The sequence below is a fragment of the Balaenoptera musculus genome, chromosome 1 (genome assembly GCF_009873245.2).
Source record: "Balaenoptera musculus isolate JJ_BM4_2016_0621 chromosome 1, mBalMus1.pri.v3, whole genome shotgun sequence".
In the NCBI taxonomy this organism is placed as follows: domain Eukaryota; kingdom Metazoa; phylum Chordata; class Mammalia; order Artiodactyla; family Balaenopteridae; genus Balaenoptera; species Balaenoptera musculus.
Genome location: NC_045785.1, coordinates 35,129,516 through 35,154,426, shown reverse-complemented (window position 1 = coordinate 35,154,426; position 24,911 = coordinate 35,129,516).

Below are 24,911 nucleotides of genomic sequence, written 5' to 3'. Positions count from 1 at the left end.
ATTGAATATCAAAGCTAGAAGGGAACTTCAGAGATATCTTGTCTATGCCATCCCATTTTACAGTAGGAGGGGAAGGGATTTATTTAAGTTTTCAACACATCTAGGAAATGGCAGCACCAGAACTCAAATTCACATCGCTGCTGTCACAGAGTCAAGTGTACACACACCATACAGCTTACCCAGAGACTGTTACACACAAACCCATGAATGTACACATAGACATAGACAGCCATTCCCACCCACATCCCCAGTTGGTTTGTACGCCTGCACACATGGCATTGCACATGTCCACTCATCACACACACGCATGGTCATATGTGGTCACACACAGCACACACGCACCTACACTCATCACACATGATCCTCTCACTCATCTGTCTACTCACACACACGGACTCACACACCCACGTTCTCTCACTTTCACACTCACGTGCACCACCCTCCTGCTGCAGAAGAGATGAGCTGACCCGATCAGGGACCCTGCGCAGCTAGACCCTGGGGTGGGAGCTACGCGCTGAGCCTTTAAGAGGGGGTGCCTGCAACCAGCATGGCGTGGCGTGGGTGCACCCTGGCATCGCCATCAGCAACCCTGGCAAGTGTGTGCTGCCAGCAGTTCCCCACAGGCCCAGGCAACTCACCCTGGCCAAACCCAGCAGGTAGGCCCAGAAAGTGCCAAGTCACAGGCCAGGAGGGGCCTGGCCGGGCCAGGCTGGCGGCAGTGCTGGTCCCAGCTTGCGAGCTACTATTTGTCTTCTGCCTGGAGCCACATTGGGGACGCTCCTCCCTGAAAGGGCCAGACTCTGAGTCATGAGGCCTCTTCCAACACCCACTGAAGATGAGGATCAAGGCGCCAGGATTTGGGGGCAAAGCACCCAGAGCTGCTAATGGGATTTACCAAAGTTGGTAAGCCAACTAATGTATATATCTAATACAGAATAATCCCAAAGCCTAGCCCATGAACAGTGACACCTGTCAAAGTCCTCTAACAGATGCTCTGAGCTGGACAGACCAGACACGTAAACAAGTAATTACAGTGCCAGGATTGGGGGCTCTAACACGGAGACAGACATAGCATGTGGGAGCTCGGGGCAGAGAACAGCCACCCTGGACCAGAGGCGGGGCCACTTGATCTGGGTCTGGAGTGGTGAGCTGGAGTTCACCAAGAGGCTTTCCAGATGGAAAACTGTGTTTCAGAGAACAGAGGCCAGCATGAGTGAAGTAAGGAGTGGAGGGTGGGCTTGAGGTACAGGAAATGAGGCAAATTGGAGTCAGCCCTTCAACACGTATTTATCAATACTTACTATGTGCTAGATTATGACACATAAAATATACAAGCCTCTCTCTCGAAGAGCTTAAGCTCAAGGGTCCCAAATCAAGTGCTTTCTGGTGCCAAGCAGGTGGTGTAGTTGGACGAAATGGTACAGTGTAAATGATGGTGGCGGGAGGGGGGTGTGTGTCTAATAGGAGCATTCCTGTCCTGTCAAAAGCATTTCTGTTCAAGATTATGTGTCAATCCAGTGACAGCCGAAAAAACTGTTCTGTGGATGAGTTCAGAGGATAGATCCTGAATTGGAAGGAAGCCTTACATGTAGTGCGAAGGAGTTTGAGCCTGACCCTGTAGATGGACCTAAAACCCACGGGAGGTTCTTGCCATGAAAAGACACTTGTCAGAGGGGCCTCCCAGAGATGCTCTCACACTGTGGTCGCTGGACAAAAAGGGGCGGCGTTCCTGTTACCCAAGACCCTGACGACAGGGACAACTTCTGCTTTGCCCCATCACGACTGCTTCCTGGCAAGGGCCACTGTGTCCTCGCATGAACCTTCATCTTCAGTCCCTCCTCCTACCCCTGCCGAAAATCCTCCTTTTTCTACCCACATCATGCATAGAAAAACTGACTTGATTGAGTCCTCCCACATTTCTCTCTCTGACCCAAGGCCCTCACAAAAGGACAGCACACACACACACACACACACACACACACCCCTCTGTAAGGCCAGGGGCTTAGACTAGTTGACCTGGGAATGATTCTGTGTGTTCCACCTCATGGAAATGTCAGAAGGGCCTGAAAGATGAAAATGCCTGAGTTGCCGTCCTGGTTCCCCTGAAGTTCCTTGGGGAGACTGGGGGCTAGATTGACATCCAGGCAAAAGCGGGGAGCCTGAGCCTGGGCTTCAGATGCAGCTCTGCCAGTGCCCAGGGAAGGAGGGCAGCGTGGCCAAGTACCCAGCACAGCCTTTCCCCTCCCTGACACACATGCAGACCCCAGATGCTTGGCGGTGGAGCCTGGGAGCTGCCCTGGGCACATACTGGCAACCCTCACCAGCCACAGCCTCCCTCCTGGACCCTCATTAAATTATTCTGCCCCACTGGTCCCAGGCTCAGACTGCCTTTGATGTGCACCGTTCAGCTTCTGAGGCCAAGGCCAGACCCCTCACACCAGGCCAGGCTGATGGGCTCTGACAGCTTCCCTGGGGCCCCAGGAGGGCAGGACACCAAGGCCCACTCTCATGCCCACAGGACACATGCTCAGGCCCATGGGCAGCCAGAGATTCCCACACTTACATGCAACGCTCTCTCACACACACGCACACACATGCACACTCACCGAGTCCTAGTGGGACTGGCCCTGTGGCACAGACACGTCCACCCTGGCGCACTCACACGCACTCAAGCACACCCATGTGCACACACTCATACACACACCCACCTGCATCACTTGCAGCACACACACCCCTCACGCACTCCTATGGTCTCACACGCTCACGACACGGCACCCGGCTCTCACATGAGGCTCCCGTGCCTTCTTCCTTGCCCCTCGTCGGCCATCTCACTGACCTCCTCACCTTCCTCAACTTTCAGAGGTCGTAACATTGTGACTGTGAACCCAGACAGCCTGGCTTCAGTTCTTAGGGATCCCATTTGTAAGCTGTGTGACTGTGGGCAAGTTACTAACCTCTCTGGGACTCCATTTCCTTTCCTGTCGAAGGGGAATGATAATGGTGTCTTCCTAGGGTTCTTGTGTGGCTTAAAAGTGGTTCTGTACTCAACCGCTTCAACAGTGCCTGGCACGTAATAACTCAACAAACAGCTCTTGCCTCTGGCCTCTTCCCTTTCATATCCTTTGCCTCGGCCATAACAAAACCATGAAGTTTCCTAAAACCTGCCGAGCTGCGACATGCTTCTGACCCTTTACCTAGGGTGTTCCTTCTATTTGAAACATCTCTGCCCCGTTTCTCCCTCCCTGCATCCACCCGGTGAGCTCCTACTCAACTTTTAAAACCCTACCCCGGGGGCTCTGCCCTCCACCAGCAGAACTGATCACTGACTATTTTGCATCCCACCCCTGCCCTGAATTGTCCATTTCCTAGACTGTGAGACCCTTGAGAACATGGGGCCGCATGAAAGTCATGTCTTCAATCCTGTACCCAGCACTGGACGTGAATCTCACGAGCATCAGTGATATGTGAGGGAGAAAACTGTGCTACATCATAATGAGAGCATAAGAGGCCCTTGTGCAACTGATTATTAAAGATTATGGAAACTATGTAGCCTAAAGGCCTGATAGAAGCAATCATAACATCCCTGTAACGATAGCTGACTTTACGGAATGGGAAATTTGGGCAAGCTCAGCATTAAGGGCTTTCTGCTCAATGCTTCAGTAATGCTGTGAGGCTGTGCTGGCGATGCGTCTGTCGCTCGGGGGAATGAATGAGGGAAGCGTGTGGATGCTTCTTATGGAATACCATGCAGGAGCAAGAAGGAACAGAGCAATCTACGTACAGGAACTTGGACAGACCTCAAAATCACAGTGTTGAGTAAGAAACTTAGGGACCAGAAAGATTTACTGCACAGTACTATTTTTGTAAATGCACCCCCCAAATGCATATTTTATAAAGATAAACACATTTTAAGGACATAGTTTTTAAAAATACATATTGGAGTGGATTCCTGGATTGTGGAAGGGAGTAAGGAATAGGAACGGAAATCTGGGAAGAGGGGAAAAATTAAACTGGCAGAGAGGACTCAACTCTGTGCACCTGAAGCCCAATCAAACAGGAAAAAAAAAAGTTAAATCCATGGGAGTGTGTCATTTTTGTCTCTTTTACAGCTGAGAAAATAAACGAGTCATGCAGTTGATCTTTTTTTTTTCCTCTTTTTTTTTCCGACCTTTTATTTAGCTGTTGATTTTATGGTATCTAAATAGCATCACTGTCGACAGTTTTCCTCAATGTAAGGTTTGATTTTCATGTAATGCTTTCTCTCCCTCCCTCTCCCTCTCAATCCCCCTCTTCTTCTCTCGCTCTCACTCTCAGAATCATTCACTGAAGCCCTGATTGAAGCCTGAACTAGATTCTCCCTGAGGCAAAGGCAGACCCCACGACCTCCATGTCCTGTAGAGAAATGAATGAATGAATGAGTGAATGAATGAATGAGCGAATGAGGAAGCGAAGGAAGAGAAACAGAGAGGGAAGTAGGGATGAAGGAATGAGAAAAGATTGCTCAGAAGCCTCAGCATGGGAGGACACTCCTAGAGTATTCTCTTCCTTTCTCCACCCCATCCTGGGCATGAGCTGGGGTTGGGGCAGGCGGGAGGAGGGCAAAGGGCTAGAAACTACATGACTGATCTCCTCAAACTCCCCCATCACAAGGAAGAGGAGTTGCTTCCAGGAGGCAGCCGGCGCTGGCACAAGATCCTGGAGCCGCAGGATAGCATCCAACGCTCTAGGGATCCAAAATCCCACATGACGTGAGCCCCCTGCTCCAGGAGGGACACTGGGACTGGCTCTTATACTAACGACAAGTAACAACTAATGTCTTCACCTGTTTACTCCTTTTCAATTCTCTTATCAAGCATGTATATTAAGGATTATCTCCATTTTGCTGGTAAGGAAACTGAGACCCAGAGAACTTAAGGGTCTCTTAAAGTGACCCAACTCTCAGTATAATAATAAGAGCCAGCACTTTCTGAATGCCCACTCCACGCCAACACCTCAAGCACTTTGTAAGCCGTAACTCATCTGATCTCACAGCAGCCTATGAGTTGCACGGCCATTGCCCCCATCTCACAAACGGTGAGCCAAGACGCAGAGAGGGCAAGTGACTGTCCCAAAGTCACACAGTGACTGCGTGGGGGACCTGGAAGTTGAGGTTAGATGGTCTGGTTCCAGAGCTTCCTCTCCTGCCTCCCAGGCTGTGCTGCCTTTTGTACAGCAGAGCTGGGATTTGAACGCAGGGTAAACCAGCCATGTGGAGTGGGTGAGGGGGTGGGGGGTAGGGTAACTAGATTCCTTGACACCTGGGGACCCTGGCTTCCTGCCAGTCAAATGAGGGCCCACTGGGAATGAGGTCAAGGACACACAGGGTCAGTCACTGGCCCTGCTGGGGCCCCAGATTCTGCCCACAGCCTCCCCAAGGGCCCCTAAGCCCGGGGAGATGGGAGAGGCTGTCTCCCTCCCCCTTTCCCAGCCAGAGCTGAGTGAGCTAATCCCAGGAGAAGACACATTAGTCCAGGAGAATCAGCCCCAGCCTGCTCTGCTGAGTCAGCAGGAAGTAGAGCCCTTGTTCTGCCAGCTACGTGAGCCCCTGCACGGCCACCACGGCTGCCTGCCCGTCTGCCTGGTGTGGCCCCCACCATGGGCATGCCCTCATGTGCCTGTTTCCTGCTGACCTGCCCACTAGAGCACTCTCCAGCTCAGCAATCCTGGGCCTCCCTCCCTGCCCACTTTTCTAGCAACAGACTTATTTCCCCGCTCCATCCCCACTGACCCCAAAAGACAGCCAACTAATCCGGCACAGACAACTAATCCTCACCAGAACTGCAGCAAGTGGGAAGGAGGGCTTTGGGGGAATGTAGTGAGCCTTTTCCCCACATCCTGCACACGGTCAGCTCCAGAGAGGAGAGCTGCGGGCAGCTCATGTAATCTAGGGGTCATTGCCAGAAGTGATACCACTCTCAGTGTAATCACAGCCAACCTGGTCATCATGTCTGTCTCCACTAACACCCTCCCTATTACTGCCACTATCACTGGGACCACCACCATCATCGCCACAGCTGTCAGCCTGACAGCAAGGCTACTGTCAAGTTCACCTCTGACACCAGCACCCGTAGCACCACCACTTACTTGCATCAGTTAGTTCTACCAACTAAGACAGGCAGGTGTCACCAACATCATCAAAAACAGTACTGCCACTAGCACTGACACCAATACCACTACCATCATCACCAACACAAGGCATCAGTAAAATCATTTTGACCAACACCTCCACCATTCTTATACCAACCTCGCTGTCACTGTCACCAACATCCAAGACAATTGTCATTTTGCCACCAAAAATATGACCACCATTTGCAACACTGGCACCACCCTTGCCTTTACCACTATCACCACTACCGACATCATTACAACCACCACCGTCACTATCACTCTTACCACTACCATAATCAATACCACCCTCATGGACTTCCCTGGCAGTCCAGTAGTTAAGACTCTGTGCTTCCACTGCAGGGAGCATGGGTTCAATCCCTGGTCGAGGAACTAAAATCCTGCATGCTGCAAGACCAAAAAAAAAAAAAAAAAAATACCACCATCACTGTCACCTTACCCACCACCACCATTATGGCTTCCATCATCACCATAACTATACTCAGCACCTCTAAACTGGACACCACCAACGCCAACACCACCATCATCATCATTACCACCATAACCGTAAACAATACCAATGTCACCATAACTTTAATCAACACCACGAAAAATGGTACTACCAACATCTATACCACCATCACTATAATCTCCACAGAGTTGTCAGCAATACCTTCCCCAATATGAACGCTCCATCATCCCCAAACTGTCACCACCACCACCTCTTTATTAGGATGAGAAACATTTGCTCTTTACCTGAGCCTGTTTCTATGCCAGGCAGAATGTGAAAACAACAGTTGGAGGAAAGCAAAGCTCTTCTTATTGTTCTGTCTATATAATTATATGCCCACTCACTTCCCATTAATGTCCTCCTCTGAACAGACTTGATTGTTTGCTAAATTGGTCCGTTTAGCGATTCACAGAGGAACAGCTATGCATGCCTGAAAAACACAGGAGTGATTACAGGAGTGACCCCCTGCTGCCTGTGACATCAAGAAGTCCAGCTCCTAGCATCACACGCCCGTTCCCCTCCGTACCTCTCTCAGACATTCTGGGGCTCTGCAGATAGAGAGCCCCAAGTCTCCAACATAGACTTCATCCCTTCCCTTCCCCAACTTCTGTCCTGCTCCTCTAGAGCAGAACAGAATGTTGGAAGAGTGTTAGTCTGAGAGCCCTAGATCCCAGACTAAGTTCCACCTCTGACTCTCTGTGTGGCCTCAGCAAACTCACTTCCTTTTCTCTGCCCCAGTTTCCTCACCTGTGAAAGAATGACCTTCAACTCTGGTTCCTGAAAGGTTTTTTGAGCTGAGACACACTTCCAGGACAAATCTGAGCCCTTTTTCCAGAAGGTCCCTTCAAATGAGAAAACACAGACTGTCAAGTCACCTATTGATTCCCCCAATAGACTCCCCTGGCCAACATGTCCCAGGATCTCCAGAGAGGCCTCCTCAAGCCCTGAGATGCTGCTGCCAAGGCAGTGTGGGGTGTGAAGGGTTAAACAGTCAGGGCTGAGCTCCCCTGGTGGCGCAGTGGTTGAGAATCTGCCTGCCAATGCAGGGGACACGGGTTCGAGCCCTGGTCTGGGAAGATCCCACATGCCACGGAGCAGCTGGGCCCGTAAGCCACAATTACTGAGCCTGCGCTTCTGGAGCCTGTGCTCCGCAACAAGAGAGGCCGCGATAGTGAGAGGCCCGCGCACCACGATGAAGAGTGGCCCCCACTTGCCGCAACTAGAGAAAGCCCTCGCACAGAAATGAAGACCCAACACAGCCATAAATAAATAAATAAATAAATAGAAATTAAAAAAAAAAAAAACAGTCAGGGCTGTGCGTGAGCAAGCGTCTCAGATGAAAGGCTGGTCCCCGAGAACGCCATGAGGCTGTTGTGGTTGGCAGGCTGGGGCAATGGGGCCAGGCTAGGTCCCGAAGGAAACCCCCTCCTGGTCTCACCAGAACAAAGTGGTGTTTTACGAAAACGCCATTGTTCTTGGGCAAGTCTTTCTCATCTCAACATAAACCAGGAAGCAGTGCTTCCTTTCCTTGGGCGAGACCCCAAGGTCCCCCCACCGGTAGGAGTGGGGGGAGAAGAACAGAGTTTTTCCTGCCTGGAATGATCTACCACAAAGCCCCTGCCCAGCTATCTGCAAGGCTCCCCAAGGCTGGTATGTGTGTGTGAGCGTGGGGGGCATGGGCGCATGTGTGTGTATGATGGGGTGAGGAGTGCAGAAGCAGAGGGGCACCTAGCCCAGTATCTTGCCTCCAAACAGAACTCTGTAGCAGGAGCCAGACCATGAAAGAGGTGTCACTGCCCATCCGTCTCCCCACACCCCTGTGCCACTGAGGCTTTCTTCTGTGCCCACCAACATGGCAATCTTCCTTCTGCCTGTGGCCTTTGCACATGCTGTTCCCTCTGCCCGGAACTCTCTGCCCTTCACACACTTGCTCCTTCTCATCACTTTGGTCTCTGTTCTAACATCAGTGAAGATATAACTGTTGAATTACTAGTTCAGTGTCTGCCTTTCCTGACTCCATGAGGTCAAGGGTGAAGAATTACGTCCATCTTGCTCATTGCTGCATCCCCAGCACCTAGCACAGGATAACCCCTGTGTGTGTGTGTGTGTGTGTGTGTGTGTGTGTGTGTGTGTGTGTATTCCCACCTCCACCCCACCACCCAGCCCCATATAGAAAACAGGTTACAGCAGTCTCTCAGGCAAGGAAACCATTTCCCTTCTCAAGCTGGAAAATAAGAGGCTTTCAGCCCTTGGAGAGCAAGCTCCACTTTCTTGAAGGGGAAACTGAAGCTTAGAGCCTGGAAGGTCCTGGCCAGAGGCCCATGGTTGGTCAGTGGAATTCCTGAGCTAGGCTCCAGGTCTCCTGATGCCAAAGTTACCAGACAGGACCTATCACCTGCTTTCCAAGCTTGGCCACATCCTGGTGCTAATTCTCTCACCTCCTCAGATACAATACCTGGCTTCTGCCACAGTTGAAGTGTGCCCAACCTGCTTTCCCCATCTCCCTGAGAACTGACTTACTGAAGACCCAAAGAAAGAAATCCCTCCATGGGGCTCGGAAACTTCCTCCTCACCACCATCACCCCCGAACTTTCCATCTCTCACGTTTAGCAAGGGACAGGTGAGGGCTTCCCTGGTGGCGCAGTGGTTAAGAATTCATCTGCCAATGCAGGGGACACGGGTTCAAGCCCTGGTCTGGGAAGATCCCACATGTCGCGGAGCAACTAAACCCGTGCACCACAACTACTGAGCCTGCGCTCTAGAGCCTGCTACCCACAACTACTGAGCCTGTGAGCCATAACTACTGACACCCGCACGCCTAGAGCCCATGCTCTGCAATAAGAGAAGCCACCTCAATGAGAAGCCCACGCACCGCCGCAACTAGAGAAAGCCCACGCACAGCAACGAAGACCCAACACAGCCAAAAATAAATTAATTTAAAAAAAAAAGAGAGAGAGAGAGAGGGGTGAAATCACCCTCTGGGCATCCCTAGTGGCCAAGGAAGCAGGGTTCCGGCTTTCTATCCCTTTAAACTTCATTTTTTCTTTCTTGCAATTAATATTTCTGCTTTTGTTTCTATAGCTTTTGCTTGAACCAGCAAGGCTCATTCACTTAAATCTTTGTGGATAAATAGAGAAGGAGTATTAATACCTCCTTGAAGGAGTTGAGGGGAAGATTAAATGGGATGCTGTCCCTAGCACAAGTAGATACTTGATTAATGCCAGATCCTTTCAAAAGTCTAAAGAGCTATGTAAATGCAAAGAGTTACTTTGCAGGCAAGGAGTATTTACAGATTGTTCCTTTTAAAAATGTGTGTTTAGGCCTTCTGAGGAAAGGAGGCAAAGTCCCTTTTAAGAAGTATTCCCTGAGTGGGCTAGGCTGGGAATGGTTAGCTTTTTTCTATTCTTTGCAAAATAAGTATACTCCCAGGTAGGACATGAAAGCAAGCAAACGAAGTGGAGATGAACAGGTGAACAGAGTTGATACTAATACCAGTTCCCAAAGAGACAAACAGAGGAGGGAGCTTGCTGTGTTCGGTCCATTCCTTTGAGGCTCCTAAGTTTATCTCTTATCCCAGGCTGGTGGAGAGGACACAAACAGATGTATTTTGTGCCTCCAGGCAAGAGCAAGATAGGGAACAGATAAAATTCCACCCGAAGAAATTAAGATAAGAAGCTAGTAAGGGATTTAACCCCCCTGGGGTGGGAAAGAGGGAGAGGAGAAGAGGCCTCTTCTCCCAGCTCAAGTGCCTCTCAGAAAACCAAACAAAGAACTCATTGCGGTGATTTCTCACCCTGGGAAGGGAGAGCAGTTAGATTCCAGCCCTGGAACAAGAGCGGGTTAATAACCCTCGAATTTCCCATAGAGATGCAGCTTAACCTGGACGGTGGCTATGAGTTTGCAATCACAAGCTCAAGGGTGCTTGTGATTCTTTCAAGTCAAATTAAAACTAATGGTGCATCTCTTTATGTTGTGCTGATGGAAAATTCCAGTTCCATTATTAGTGGGAAGGTCTTCCCTGTTCTAAGGACGCACAAGCGTCTGGAAGGCTTAGGTTGTGTCCAGAAAACCAGGGAATGACCCTTGGAGCTCCTTGTTGCTCAAAGCGTGGTCTGAGGACCAGCCACATCAGAGTCCGTGGGAACCTGTTAGAAATGCAGAATCTCAGGATCCACTCCAGAGAATCAGAATCTGCATTATCTCAAGATTTCCAGGTGATTCACGGGCACATTAATGTGTGAAAAACCCTGTAGACTACCCCCACATACCCCTCGGAGGCTGACAGCACTGTGGCTTTGGTGGATCGCAGGAGCGTGGATGCCTGGGGTTCGGCCTCCCTCGGGGAGCCACACAGCAGACACTACCCTCCAGAATTCCGCCAGTTCCTCATTCCTCCCAGAACCTACCCAACCACCTCCCTTTTGTCCCTCCTTCCCTTTCTTTCATCACAATTCCTTCCATAATCTCAGGCTTTCCATCAACAAAAGCCTGAAAGACCAGTTGTCTACAGGGGACTTCTAACTGCAGCTGCACCAACACCCCCTGACGTGATGGAGCACAAAGGCAGGGCTCTCTGCTCTCTGCCTGGGATGGAGGATGGCAGGATGGGGAGGAGGGATGGGGAGAAGAAAAACCACCCACCAACACAAATAACATCACCATCTATTATCCTGCCACCCTTGTAACTCTTTAACTCTTGCTCTCAATTATATCTGGATTTAAGAGTGCAAAACAAAGGCTTATGCTGTAATTTTAATGGACTTGTTTTTATAGGAAAAAAATGAGTCCCAGAATCCTAGAAATGATTACTTCTAAGACTCACAGGGATTTAATGAGCTCCTAGTTTAAAGATTAAAAAAATTTTTTTAGCATCAGTGGAACGTGTCTCCTGCCCTTCTTCCAAAATAAACCACTTTGGGAATCCCACTGTATCAAACAGAAATGGAACTGCTTTAGTTGTCAGGTGGGGGGCACAGAACCCCAGCTGGATGGTTTCCTCTCCATCCCCACAGCAGCCCTTGCAGTGGGGCGAGCAGACACCAGGTTCAGTGGAACATGGGGTGAAAAACCAACCTCAGCAACACCCCCCTCCACTCAACACTGGAAGTTGCCTCATGGCTCCCCTTCTCCCACCTCTGATCACACACTTCCAGAGAGAAGTCTCACAGGCAGCTGGACCCAATGCCCAGAGGTACCCAAGACTGGAATACACTTCCTACGTGATACCCAAATTCACTTCCCTGTCACTTTCACCCAGAAGTCCCAGTTCTACCTAGGGGACTGCAAGGAACAGGTCTAGTTCCTCTTTCGCATGATGTACAGAGCATATCTCTCCTGGAGTCTCCTATCCAGATGAAACAGGTGCTTAAACCTATGATAAATGGTTAAATGGATGAAGAAATCAAGAAATAACCAAATGGGGGAGTGGATTGGAGGCAGAGAAGGAAGGAAGAGAAAGAACAGCTGAATGGAATACCCTGCCCATTCTCTTCTGGACATGCTGTAGCTTGAAAACAGTTCTCTTAAAAAGTGATATGTGTAAAAAAAAGTATAGCTTTTGGAATCAAACACAATACTCCAGAAAGACCTTAACCTGGTGTTTTTCAAACGATGGGTGGTGACCCATGTAAATAGTAAAAATCAGATTAATGGTTCTCAACCATCATTTTGCTTAATGAAACAACAGAATAGAATAGAACAAAAAATATGATAGTTCATCAACCAGCACTAAGGTTAGGAATTGTTTGGAAAACTTTTTTTCCAGGTATACATACACATGTATGTATGTATATATATGTAGGAATGTGTGTACTGGGTCTTGATGTAGAATGTATTTCTTACTGTGGGTCACAAGTCAAAAATAAAATGAAAACCAATGCTCTAACTCTATGAATGAGACACCACATTTATCCCCATTTTCAGGTAAAAAAAAAAAAAAAGAGACACAGATCAGTTATTAACTTGCCTAAGGTCACCCAACCAGTAAATGGCAGAGCTGAGACTGGAACAGGATGGGAGGGTGGGGGTAGGAGGCAGTCTGCCCCCAGAGCATGAACTTAGAACCTCTCCACTCCATGGCCTCCGGAATAGAAACAGCCATGCCATGAAGGCAGTGGGAGGATAGCGCAGGACCAATCTTGGGACCCGGGCACCTAGCAGGGTTTTCCTCTCACACATTAGACTCGCATTCTCTTCCTCAGCACAGGACACACAGAGACAGACACCAGCAAGCTTTAGTGGAAGGACCATATTGTTGATGCTCTAGCTCATAAAAGAGGAAGAATCCCATCCAGCAGAATCACTGTTATTCTTCCACCCTAGGCAGAGGGCTTCAACCAGCCATGAGAAGGCTGAACGACGCTAAGATCTGGTCCCTATTTCTCCACTGACCTGCAAAAATATGTGTGAGAGGCATTTCAAAAGCCTCATCAACAGCAAAATTGACCTTGGTGCTACTGGTGCCTGACAAGGAAATCAGCCTCTCCATAATCCATGTCACATATTCTAAGGGATTCTTGATATTTTAGTCCCATGGGCGAAATAAAACTTTCTAGGTCCTAACTGCTATATTGGACAAATACTATCACTGTCTCTCAAATGTAGGTTACCAACACTCATCACCTCAGCACGTCTCGTCTTTCTCACTCAGTGTCCCAGGGCTCCTCCTCCATCACCGACCACGAGACAAATCCTGGCAGCACTTGAGTCTCCTCTGCTATAAAGGGAAGCTTATAATTTTGGTATGTAAGGGACTGGGGTGACCCTGACTGATGAACCCTCTCTTTTCTTCCTCAATGCAGCTCTTTTTTTTTTTAGATTTATTTATTTTTTATTTATTTATTTATTTTATGTTTGGCTGCATTGGGTCTTAGTTGCGGCACGCGGGATCTTTGTTGAGACATGCGGGATCTTTCGTTGCGGCGTGCAGGCTTCTCTCTAGTTGTGGCGTGCCTCTCTAGTTGTGGCGTGTGGGTTTTCTCTTCTCTAGTTGTGGCGCTTGGGCTCCAGAGCACGTGGGCTCTGTAGTTTTGTGGCACATAGGCTCTCTAGTTGAGGCACATGGACTCTCTAGTAGGGGCACGCAGGCTTAGTTGCCTGGCGGCATGTGGGATCTTAGTTCCCTGACCAGGAATGGAACCCACGTCACCTGCATTGTAAGGCGGATTCTTTACCACTGGACCACCAGGGAAGTCCCCTCAATGCAGTTCTTATAACAGAAAAGTCTTATTTTAAAATTCTGTGTCTGTGGTCCTTTTCCCACAACGTGCTCTGATCACCCTTCCTACAGGGGAAGTCTGTAGAGTGAGGCATGCCTTGACCTACGTGAACCCGTCTTGGCTCCCAATAATCCCTGCTTAGAAAAGGAACTTCTGGAATTTTGCCTAGGATTATCATAAGCTCAATGTACCATATTTTTCCCATGCTCAAATTGAGGCAGCATTTTTTTGAATTCCTTCCTGGAAACTCTCACCTCCCCAGAAGGGCCCCTGGAATGACCCATCTCTGCCCAGAGGGGCTGTGAACAAAGCAAAGGAAGCTGGGGGTAGCTAAGTCTTTTAACTTACTGTTAGCCAGGATTGTTCTACTTCTCGGTTTGAAGAGTGTTTTCCACCATAGAGAAGGCAGGGTCCATTGGGTTATGTTCTGTTCTGTAACATTCTGTTCTGTTCTATAAACATTAAACCTGTGCCTTATTTTTTCTCTCTTGCTCTGAACAGGGTTCAGAAAGTCTCTTCCATCTTCTTTAGGTCTCAGTGGTTCAGGAAGATGGGACTCAGCTACACCTAGGAAGGGTTTATCCTTTCCATGGTCCAAGTCCAAAACTTGGGGCTTGTTCTGAGGAGCCAGAGCAAGGGAGGAGGGGTGGACAAAGCAGGGACCTGGCCAAGGCATGGTCCGCAGGTGCAAGGACACAGCAGTCATTACCAAGGGGAGATACAGACCTGCATCAAGGAAAGTGCATGAGCTTTGGAGCCACACAGGCCTGGATGGACAATTCTGGAAAACAATTCTTCCCTCTCAGAATTGCTGGGAGGGTTAAATGAGATCATGTTTGTTAACCCTATGCATCTGGCACATAGTAAGGATTTAATAAATTGCAGTCGATCTTGATATCATTACTTTTGCTGTGATCCAAAGAGCTCTGGTAGGGACTTCCCTGCTGGCACAGTGGTTAAGAATCCTCCGCCAATGCAGGGGACATGGGTTCGAGACCTGGTCCGGGAAGATACCACATGCCGCAGAGCAACTAAGCCCATGTGCCACAACTACTGAGCCTGAGCTCTTAGCCCGCAAGCCACAATGACTGAGCCTGCATACCACAACTACTGAGCCTGTGCTCTGCAGCAAGAGAAGCCCCTGCAACGAGAAGTCCGTGCACCGCAACAAAGAGTAGCCCCCGCTCGCCGCAACTAGAGAAAGCCCGCTCGCAGCAACGAAGACCCAATGCAGCCAAAAATAAATAAATAAATTTATAAAAAAAAAAAAAACAAAGAGCTCTGGTAATCCCAAACTCTCCAGCGAGCCTTCAGGGCCTACCATGACTTTCCTGACCCCAGGAGCTCCTCCAGCTGCCTCTCCAGCACATAAACATCACAAGCTAGAGCAGGCCGGATTCACTGTGGCCCTGGCTCCCCAGTTACCTGGTTATGAGTCAGGCGTCTCAGATCTCTATCCCTACAGATTTGGGCAGTGACCCTACCCAGCCATACTTGCATTAGAGGAGGAGCCCTGGGCTTGGAGGACAATGGGCTGGGGTCCAATCCCAACTCCACCTCCTCTCTCTCCTGAGCCTCCGTGTGCTCAGAATAACAGATCCTGCCTCACCAGGTTGTTGTGAGAGTTATTATGGGAAAGTGCCCAGCTCAGGACCTGATACAAAGTTGGGACGCAAGAGTGTTCACTAAGTTTCAGCCCTGATATCTGAGTGCCTGGCCTCCTTCTGAGAATTATAGGAGGCAGGTATTTTGGGGGGTGGGAACGAGGGGGCAGAGAGAGAATGGGTGGTCTTGGAAATGGAGACTTTTCCTCAATAGCTCATTGGCAGTTACTGGCAGAGAATCTGTCCCTGAGGGATTCTGGCTGGGCCTGTACTGTGGAGGGAAAAAAGCAGGCATGCAGTGTGGAAGAGAAAGAGAGAGGAATCAGAGATGACAAAGATGAGGCCCTTTCAGGAGGCACAGAGACCAAAGCTCCATGACCCGTCAGTGCAGAAGCTGGGATTGGAACCCAGGTGTGTCTGACTTTAAGCCTATGCCCTTTTGACTTCCAGAGGCTGTTCAAGGGGAAGGTGTGGCCTTCCAATGGGGCCTGAGAACACCTCTCTCACTTTCCAGATCCATCAAATGGACACTGAAAGCCCAGGTTACCTGGTATGATCCCAGATCCTGAAAGTTACTCAGGCTGCTGTCAGACTGTGAGGCAAAACTGACAAAGAAGTCCAGCCAACACAATACGGAGCTCCCCAGCAAAGACTGCCCATTAGAAGAGCCCCACACTGGGTAGAAATGGCCAGATCCTAGGACCCACATGCTTCTCATTGGCTGGGAGCTGCCCAGAGAATACGGCCTTGGCCTGAAGGCTCTGCAGCTGGAAGCTGTCACCTCCTGCTCCCCTCACAGATGAAGGGCAAGTTCTTCACTGAAGGGAGGTCTGGGTAGTGCACCTCCATGACTTCCACAGTTCACCTATTCCCTGCAGGGATGCACTTCTCCAAGCTTCCAGGGGACCACTCTTCCTGAAGGGAGGAGACCTGGAAGAGGGAGGTTAGTGGGACAAACTTCAGCTCCCATCACTGCAGCTGATCTTGGAGCTTCAACTGGTGCTCATCATCTCCCTCCTCCAGTATCCATTCTGAATCCCCTCCCCTTCCCTGAGATGTCACCTTGACAGGTCAGAGGATGTGACCCAAGCCCTCGATCCTCATCCCAGGGCTTGCCTTGTGATGCTTCTTCTGGGGCTTGCTGCAAACTTCACTCCACACCTTTTTCTGCACTGGCATCTCCCAAACCAAGATCATATGGTGGATCATATGGCCCAAGTGGCAGGGCTGCTTGCACTGCAGCCTGGACTTGCTGCATAGCCCTTTCCAGCTCTGGACCCCACTCAAACCTGGGAGCCTTTCCTGTCACCATGTATATGGACTGGAGCAGTATCCTTAGACATGGAACGCGTGCCTCCAGAACCTAAAACGTCTAACTGGCACTGTGTTTCCTTCATGGTGGCAAAAGCAAAATGCAGCCATTCATGAATCTTCTCAAGGCTTATCTCCCACTCGCTATAGCACACGTGTCTTATCAAAGCCTCCAGCGTGCTAGCCACCTCTTGCTCATCCTCCCGGTTACAATAATGCCATCAATGTCACGGGTTCCTGTGATGTTCCGCAGGATGTCCAGGTGGTCTACAATTCTTTGGACTATATTGTGACAAGGAGCAAAAGAATTAACATGGCCCTGGGATAAAACTACGAATGTATATTCTTGTCTATCCCATGTGAATGTGACCTGTTTCTGATCTTCTTTCCTGATGGGGATAGAAAATAACACATTTACCAAGTCAATAGCAGCACACCATGAACCTGAAGTCATCTTAATCTGCTCTAGCAAAGACCCTAGATGAGCATGGCAGCTGCATTTGGGGCTACTATTGAGTAGAACTTCCAGTTGTCTACAGTCACACTCTAGGATACATCCGGTTTCTGTAAGGACCAGACTGGTAAATGAAACAGAGGTATGATAGGGACCACCACCCCTAAATCTTGAGATCCTCACTGATAGCACTAATATCTGCCACCTCCCCTAGGATACAATACTGGTTTTCATTTACTATCTTGGTGGAGAGTGGAGTGTGGAGAACAGAGAGTGGAGAGGGAAAGAGAGAAAGGAGGACAGATTCAGGGGCTTCTACTTGGCCTTCTCCACTATGGTAGCTCTTACCCCACAGGTCAAGGACCCAATGTAAGGATTACTCTATCTGTCAAGTATGTCAACCCCAATAATACATTCAGAGATCAGAGAAATGAGTGCTTAGTGGTCTCACATCCCAGTGGGTCTACTGTAAGCTGGACCCTGGACAGGACTCCATTATTACTTGGCCCTCATATGTAGGTCCATAATGACACTTCAGGTTTCTGGGTATCAATGTCAACTCAGACTCTGGGTCCAATAGTCCTAGAAATATCCGGGTATTCCCATTTCCACAGTAAACAGACTCTGAGTAAATGGCCATCAGTCTCTTTGGGGAAGGACTGGGAAGATCCTTAGAGGATGTGCTTGCTGTGATATAGCACAGTCTTTCCTCCTGGAGACACAGCCACTTCTTCAGCTCAACAGGTTCTCCCTTCTACTAACACAAGGATCTAAAATCTGGATCACACCCAAGAATTGGGCAAGGGATTGTGACATTTTATGGGGCAACCACCCTAAACCTGCTGCTTAAACATTCTTGCTTTCTTTTGATGATACCCTCACTGATTACCCATCTATTTTGCCTGTAGGGCAACTTATTCTATTAACCATCTCTACAGTTCTCTGCAGGTCAAGCTCCATTGGCTGCCACCTTAACTCTGCCAGCTTAACAATAATTGTGACCTCCTGGTTTTTGTAGGAGCCATAATCCCCATTGCTACCAAGAGGCCAAGCTCTATGACAGTCATCTTCTACTATCACCTCCTCTTAAAAAGGAGAGAACCACCATTGAGCTTAGTGACACTGGTGCCCTCTCACCAACACACACCCGATGAACTTGGTGAGTAATGTCTTCTTTGAGCCTTCCTAAGAACTATCATCCTCTGATGGGTCTTCTGACCTCACATAATATATTCATTCTAGCACATCTGCTTCCCTGACACTTTTAATCCCTTTCTCCTCCATTTGCCATGGCAACTCAGGCATTTCAACTTTGCTTGGCATATACCACCATATTCTCCAAGTTTCTAGGAGCCTCCCAAGCAGCAAGTTCCCACTGTCCCCTCAGATCCTTGCCAGAGGGATAAATCCCATATCCCCAAGTAAATAAACTCCCCTTTCCCAGTCGTCTGTTCTGGATCCCTTGTCCAGCACCCTTAAAATACAGTCTACTGTATAATTCTTATAGTTCTTCTGGAGTATAGTCCCTTTCCTCCAATGTAAGACTCTGGCTGGGTCATGATGCAACTTAGTTCTGATTATCAGCCTGGCAGCCAGGAAAGGAGATGGGGGCAGACTCTGGAGAAGACCCCTATTGCTGGGTGGGGCAGAAGTGTCTTCAGTGTCTTCCTGCATGAGGGGAGTGCTATCTCTTATTAGAGAGGAGTGGGCCACCTCTGCATGCTCTGATAGTGCAGAGTCTGGGGAGCCAAAATATACAGGTGTCCCCATCCCAGGTGTCCCCATTCCATGTGTCAGGCCCCAGTTTTTCCCAGCCAGGCCCCTGAACTTAGCATAGAGACTTGCCTCAGCTGAGCATTCTTCATCTTTGAAACTCCATACTATTCAATCCTGATTTGGATCATAAATTTTTTCTGCTCTCCCTCTGCAGGAAATAAAGGCTCATTTGTAAACCACCCAAAAGCGTCTTCACACTTAGTTTTTGTTTTTTAAGTGCCCTCTGCTTTTCATGATCTCTCTGAAGGGTCAATATAATTTAGGTAACTTAATACAACCAATTAATTCCATTGTCTTTATATGCATTGTCCCCTGTGCTTTTCAAACACCCACATCATTGCATGGCCAGGATGTTCCCTCCACTGGAACATTCTCCCAAGTCATTACCAATGAAAGTTTTAGCAACTGAGCTGCCATCTTGTACCAGGGACTATCGTGCCTCACGTACCCCTGGGGACGGGGTCTTCATTGACAGCTGGGCAGCAAGCGATCCAGTAAATAAATCCATCTTACCTCCTGTGCCAGGTTTGGTCCTTCAGGAAGCACACACCATGATGGAGTAAGGAGTACAAAATACTTACTGGGAGACAATGTCTATGAAAGATGAAGGGAGAAGAAGAGGATTAGGCCTTCTGATTGTGATGCAGATCTGATAAAGCCTCTTCCCACTGGTTGAGAGCTGCCTGGGGAAAGCGTGGCTCCCCAAAAGTGTTGCAGCAAGAGGGGGTCCACTAACTGCACTCCTGGTAGCTTGTCATGGGTTGAACTATGTCTCTGAACCCCCTAATAGAGATATGTTGAAGTCCTAACCCCCTGAATGTGACCTTATTTGGAAATAGTGTTGTTGCAGATGTAATTAGCTAAGAGGTCACATTGGGGTAGGGTGGGCCCCTAATCCAGTATCATTAGTGTCCTTCTAAGAATAAGGCCATATGAAGACAGAGGCACACAAGAAGAGCACCACATGAAGATGGAGGATGGAGTAATGCAACCACAAGCCAAGGAACGCCTGAGGCTACAGGAAGCTAGGAGAGAGGCATGGAACAGATCCTTCCCTCGCACCTTCAGAGCAGCATGCTCCTGCTGATTCCTTGATTTCAGACTTCTAGACTCCAGAACTATGAAAAAATAAATTACTGTTTTTTAAGCCACCCAGCCTGTGGTACTTCGTTATGGCAGCCCCAGGAAACTCATTCACAGCTGACTAGCAAGTTATCTTTTGAAGGGAGAGCTGAGTGGTGCACCTCCATGGTTGACACAAATCTTAAACTGGCTCCAGAGCCCACATTCTTTACCTTCCCTGGGGGCCCATGAACTGGGGAGGGAGAAGGTCAAGGCCCCATGCTTTCCTTTGGAAGTCCTCCCACCACCACCTCTGCTCCAACTGGTCCTCGGCTGTGTGGACCCAAAGACTGGGGTGATGGAGACTTAGGGCAGCCCCCCTGGACAAGAGAGCCAAGGCTCTAGGAGACCTGAGCCCCATCTAGGCCACAGCAGCTCATCTGGCCCCATCACTTGGGTGACAGAGAAGGAACTTGATCTGCCACCTCTCACACTGGGGCTTCCATCTCCTGGGAAGCTGGGCCTCAGGTCCTCTGAAGCTGGAGACACTAATGTGGGGAGGGGAAGGGGGTGCAGAAGGTGCCCCGTTCCAAGCCCCGCACCTCTAGGGAAGAGCTTGCTGCAGTCTCTCAGCCTACACACATGTATATTTCTGGGGAGGGGGTTTAGGGTTTTCAAAGATGTCTCTGACCAACCCCCCAAAGGTAGGAACCAAATCTTCCTCTCAACCAACATCTCTTCTGAGCTCTGCACTTGACTCACTGACTTCCCTCCCTCCCTACAGCCCCAGAGACCCGCCCTTTGGTGACACCCTGGGGCCAGGTTCCATTTTCCTCCAAAGAAGACCTTGGCCACAAGGCTTGCCCGGTGCCTTTGGAAGTCTCCACAGACAAAACTCCATCCACTTGAGGTCTCAAGGGGCTGGAAGTGCCAAGTGACTGAAATGGGCAGCCTCTGCAACTGGAAAAGACTGACATGCCTTGAGTTGCCTTTGGGGATAGTTTTAAGAAGTGGGGAAGGAAGCCCCCACGTCCTGAGTTCCCAGTCTGTGTCAGGCCTGGTGCGAGTCCTTTGCCTTCTGCAGTGTCATGTTATTGGCCCCATTTTATAAGTCAGAAGTCATGGGCTCAGGGAGAAGACAATGGCCCAAGGCCACCCGATGACAGAGTGGTGAGGTTGGACCGGACCCAGATCTCCTGCTTCCTAGCTTGCCAGCATGCTGCCCTCTCTGGAATCATCTATATGGAGAAAAGGATGGAACTCTGCGATGATTCGTCTCCCAATCTGATTCAAATAGAATCAAGTTTTTCATAAAGTTCTTTGGATGTATGTGCCAAACTTATTTTTCCAGTGTCGGGGAAAGCTGTTAGAAAGACTTTGACATGGGCAGAAACGATTACTGGATTACTGGGTGTCTTGTCTACAGTCGTCTTCCAGGTTGTTGTCACATTTTATTATCCTTGAGATAGTCTACAACTCTCTAAGTAGTGGAAAATTGATAATAAGGCAAATTATTCTTCTCCATGGAAATGCAAATGAATTGCATCCAGTGCAATGCATTGATGATTGCCCCATGGGTAAACCAATTATGTAAATATTTTTAAATAGATCAACATTCTTATAACCTATATATGTAAGGTTCTCTTAATTCTCCTTTGAGCCAGTGGTACCATCTTACTGGTTCGCTCATTCATCAGTGGGTTAACCGACACATGTTCGTTACATATTTGTAAGTGGCTAGGAAATTCGTACTTACTGGGGTGACTTTGCCTCTTGACGCAAATCTGCTACTCGTCACCTGAAGTGTGATAAGGTTCAAGAAGCTGGACTTTGTATTACCCGGAACTTGCTTTTTAAGACCTCTTCCAGAGTTCATAAAGAGACATTCTTTTCCTTTTTGTTCTATTATTTTTGTTACTATTTCCAGTCTTCTTAATATTTATTCTTGTGTGTATCATAGGAAGGGCCACGAGCACAAGTCTACCTGTGTCCCTTGGTGGAAAGGCATGTGTGCTCGCCAAGGCCACACGGGAGACATTTATTGACACTGTCACCTCCTCTGTTTACTCTCACTCCAAGGACAGACTGTAACCCAGCAGGATGGAAAGGGGCACGAGATTCAGACTCCGTCTTACACACTTGGGCTCTGATAACAGGAAAGGCTGTTGAAGGCTTCCAGAACTGATAACCTCCTGGGCCAGCGGGAGCCAGACATTCCGGGAGCTGGGGAGAGCAGACAGCTCTGACCAAGCTGAGGATGCACCAGCGTCTGAGAGATGATGCTATTGGTCCCTGTTGGTCCCCTGCAGGGACCCAGCCTGAGCTGAGCCCCAGAGCAGGAAGGAAGTCATCCTGAAAGGTAAAGTTCAGGATGGTTCCCCAGAGCTGTGGTCTCCAAACCTCTTTGACCTCATACCATTACTGGTTAAAAATAATCTAAGCATGCTGTTTCAAATATGTGTGCGTTTTATTTTGAAATATTGTATTTGTTTTCCTCTATATTAAATAGCAGTAAGGCTTAATGACTTTTTTGTTATGAAAAAAAATGCATATAAAGAGAAGTTCTTCCTGAAGCCCAGAGAACTGTCTTGCCCTCACTTTGGAGTCCACACTGCCCCGGAGCAAGCCCACCTTCACAGCACAGGACAGAGTGGAGCACGTAGGGAGCTTATAGCCAGCTCTACCACTGAAGACTTAGGACAAGCTGTGTCTCCTCTCTGGACCTGAGTTCCCCCATCTGTTTAAAATCAGGATTATAATACGTGTCACTGTCATGCCTCCCTTACAGTTTTAACAGAAACACCAGTTTATGTGAAAAATGTGAAGTACTATAATTATCTGCTGTGAGGTGTCATTTACAGGAGCCTGAAATACTCATGCTTTTTGTTTTTGTTTTTTTTAACAGCAGACCGACAAGAATCTGGGCAAGAATGAAAGCTCAGGTCTAAACAAGGAATACCCCCTGAGGGAAACACCTGGACGGTATAAACTCACCAGAGCAAGGCTGCACTAAATTACCGCAAATAGATCCTCTTCCAAGGGGGAGGGAATCCTGGAGGGGACAAAGGGACGTAATCTGGGCCCCAAGGTAAATGTTGTTGACTTCCCTTCTTTGCCTCCAGCAATAACTAAAATTTGTACTGATATTATTTGCTGAAAGTAATAATAGTAACTACTATTTACTGAGCACTCAGGATTCTAAGCGTTTTGCATGTATTATTTCATCTTGTTTTTGAAATTGTACCAGGAGTAAAGCATGATTATCCCACTTTATCTATGGGGAGCCTGAGACTCGGAGACATGAAGTAAGTTGGCCAGAGTCCTCTGGCTGCCAAGTCTTAGACCCAGGTCCTCTGGCCCCAAGGCTCCCTTCACCACCACACTCCAGCACTCCATGCTGCCTCCTTTCCAGGGCACCTCCATCTTTGGCGAGACGTGGATGATTCCCTTCTGTCAGTTTCCCTTCAGACTTTCCCTTAGAGATGGGGGCCAAGTGGGCCACCAGCAGCTACAGAAAGACCCTGGGACCAAGGAAGGCCGCCAGCAGCCCCAAGGCTGGCAGAGCCACGTTCACGGCCACTACAGAGCTTGCAGCTGGGGGGCATTTAAACTCATCCAGACCCCCGGCCACTCTTTGACCTCTCAGACCGAGGTCCAAAAGGTGATGCACCCCGCTTGGGAACTCCAGCCCCGTGGTTGGCTGGTGGGTTAAAGAAGGCAGAAGCTGCTGCGTTTGTTAGGAGCACTGGCCTTGGAATCAGCCTGAGGTTTAAATCCCAGCCCTGCCGCTTAGTCACTTAGTCACTGTGCCTTTCTAAGCAAGCAGCTTTATCTCTGGGAGCCTTGGTTTCCCTATCGTAAGATAACACCTGCCTCACGATTGCTTTACAATTCATTCTTTTATTCATTCAACAATAATAGGTTGAACAATTTGAAATTGCTGATGTTTAATCATTTTCTTACAAAAACAGCCATTTCGTATAGTTCAACTCTAGTATTTCTTGAGCTCTTTATCAGTCAGGGTTCTACAGAGAAACAGAACCAACAGGTTTGAGACAGAGAGAGAGAGATAGCTTTTCAGATATTGGCAAATTCCCCTTCTTTTAACGGGCTGGCAAATCTGAAATCTGTAGGGCAGGCTAGAAGTCTGAAAATTCAGGTAAGCATTGACATTGAGGTCTTGAGTCCAAATTTTGCAGGACGGCAGGCGGGAAACTCAGGCAGCGTTTCTATGTGACAGTCTTGAGGAGAATTACTGCTTCGGGAAACCTCAGTCTTTGCTCTTAAGGCCATTAACTGATTGGATGAGGCCCATCCACTCATTATGAAGCATAATCGGCTTTACTTAGACTCAACTGACTGAAAATATGAATCATATCTACAGACACCTTCACAGCAACACCTAGATGTGCGTTTGACCAAACAACTGTACACCATGGCCTAGCCAAGTTGACATAAAATTAACTTTGCAAGTGCCAACTATGTACTAGGCTCCGTTGGAGGTGCAGGGGGTCCATGAGTGGATAAAACTGACAAAAGTGCCTGACTCAGTGTAGCTTAACGTTCCAGTTGAGAGACAGAAAGTCAATAACCAGCACAATAAATAAGTAACTGTGTATTATGTTAAGAGGGAAAAAAGTGGGCTAAGGGGGATGAAAGCTCAGGGGGCTTGCAGGCACGGCCTGCAGAGTGGTCAGGGGAAGGTCGGTCTCACTGGGCGCCATGGTGTGAAGGAGTGAGGGGTCAGCCACGCCAGAGCCTTCTGGGCAGAGGGACGCGTCAGTGTGGAGATGTTAAGGCCAGAGCATGCCTGGTGTGTTCTGGAAAGGAGG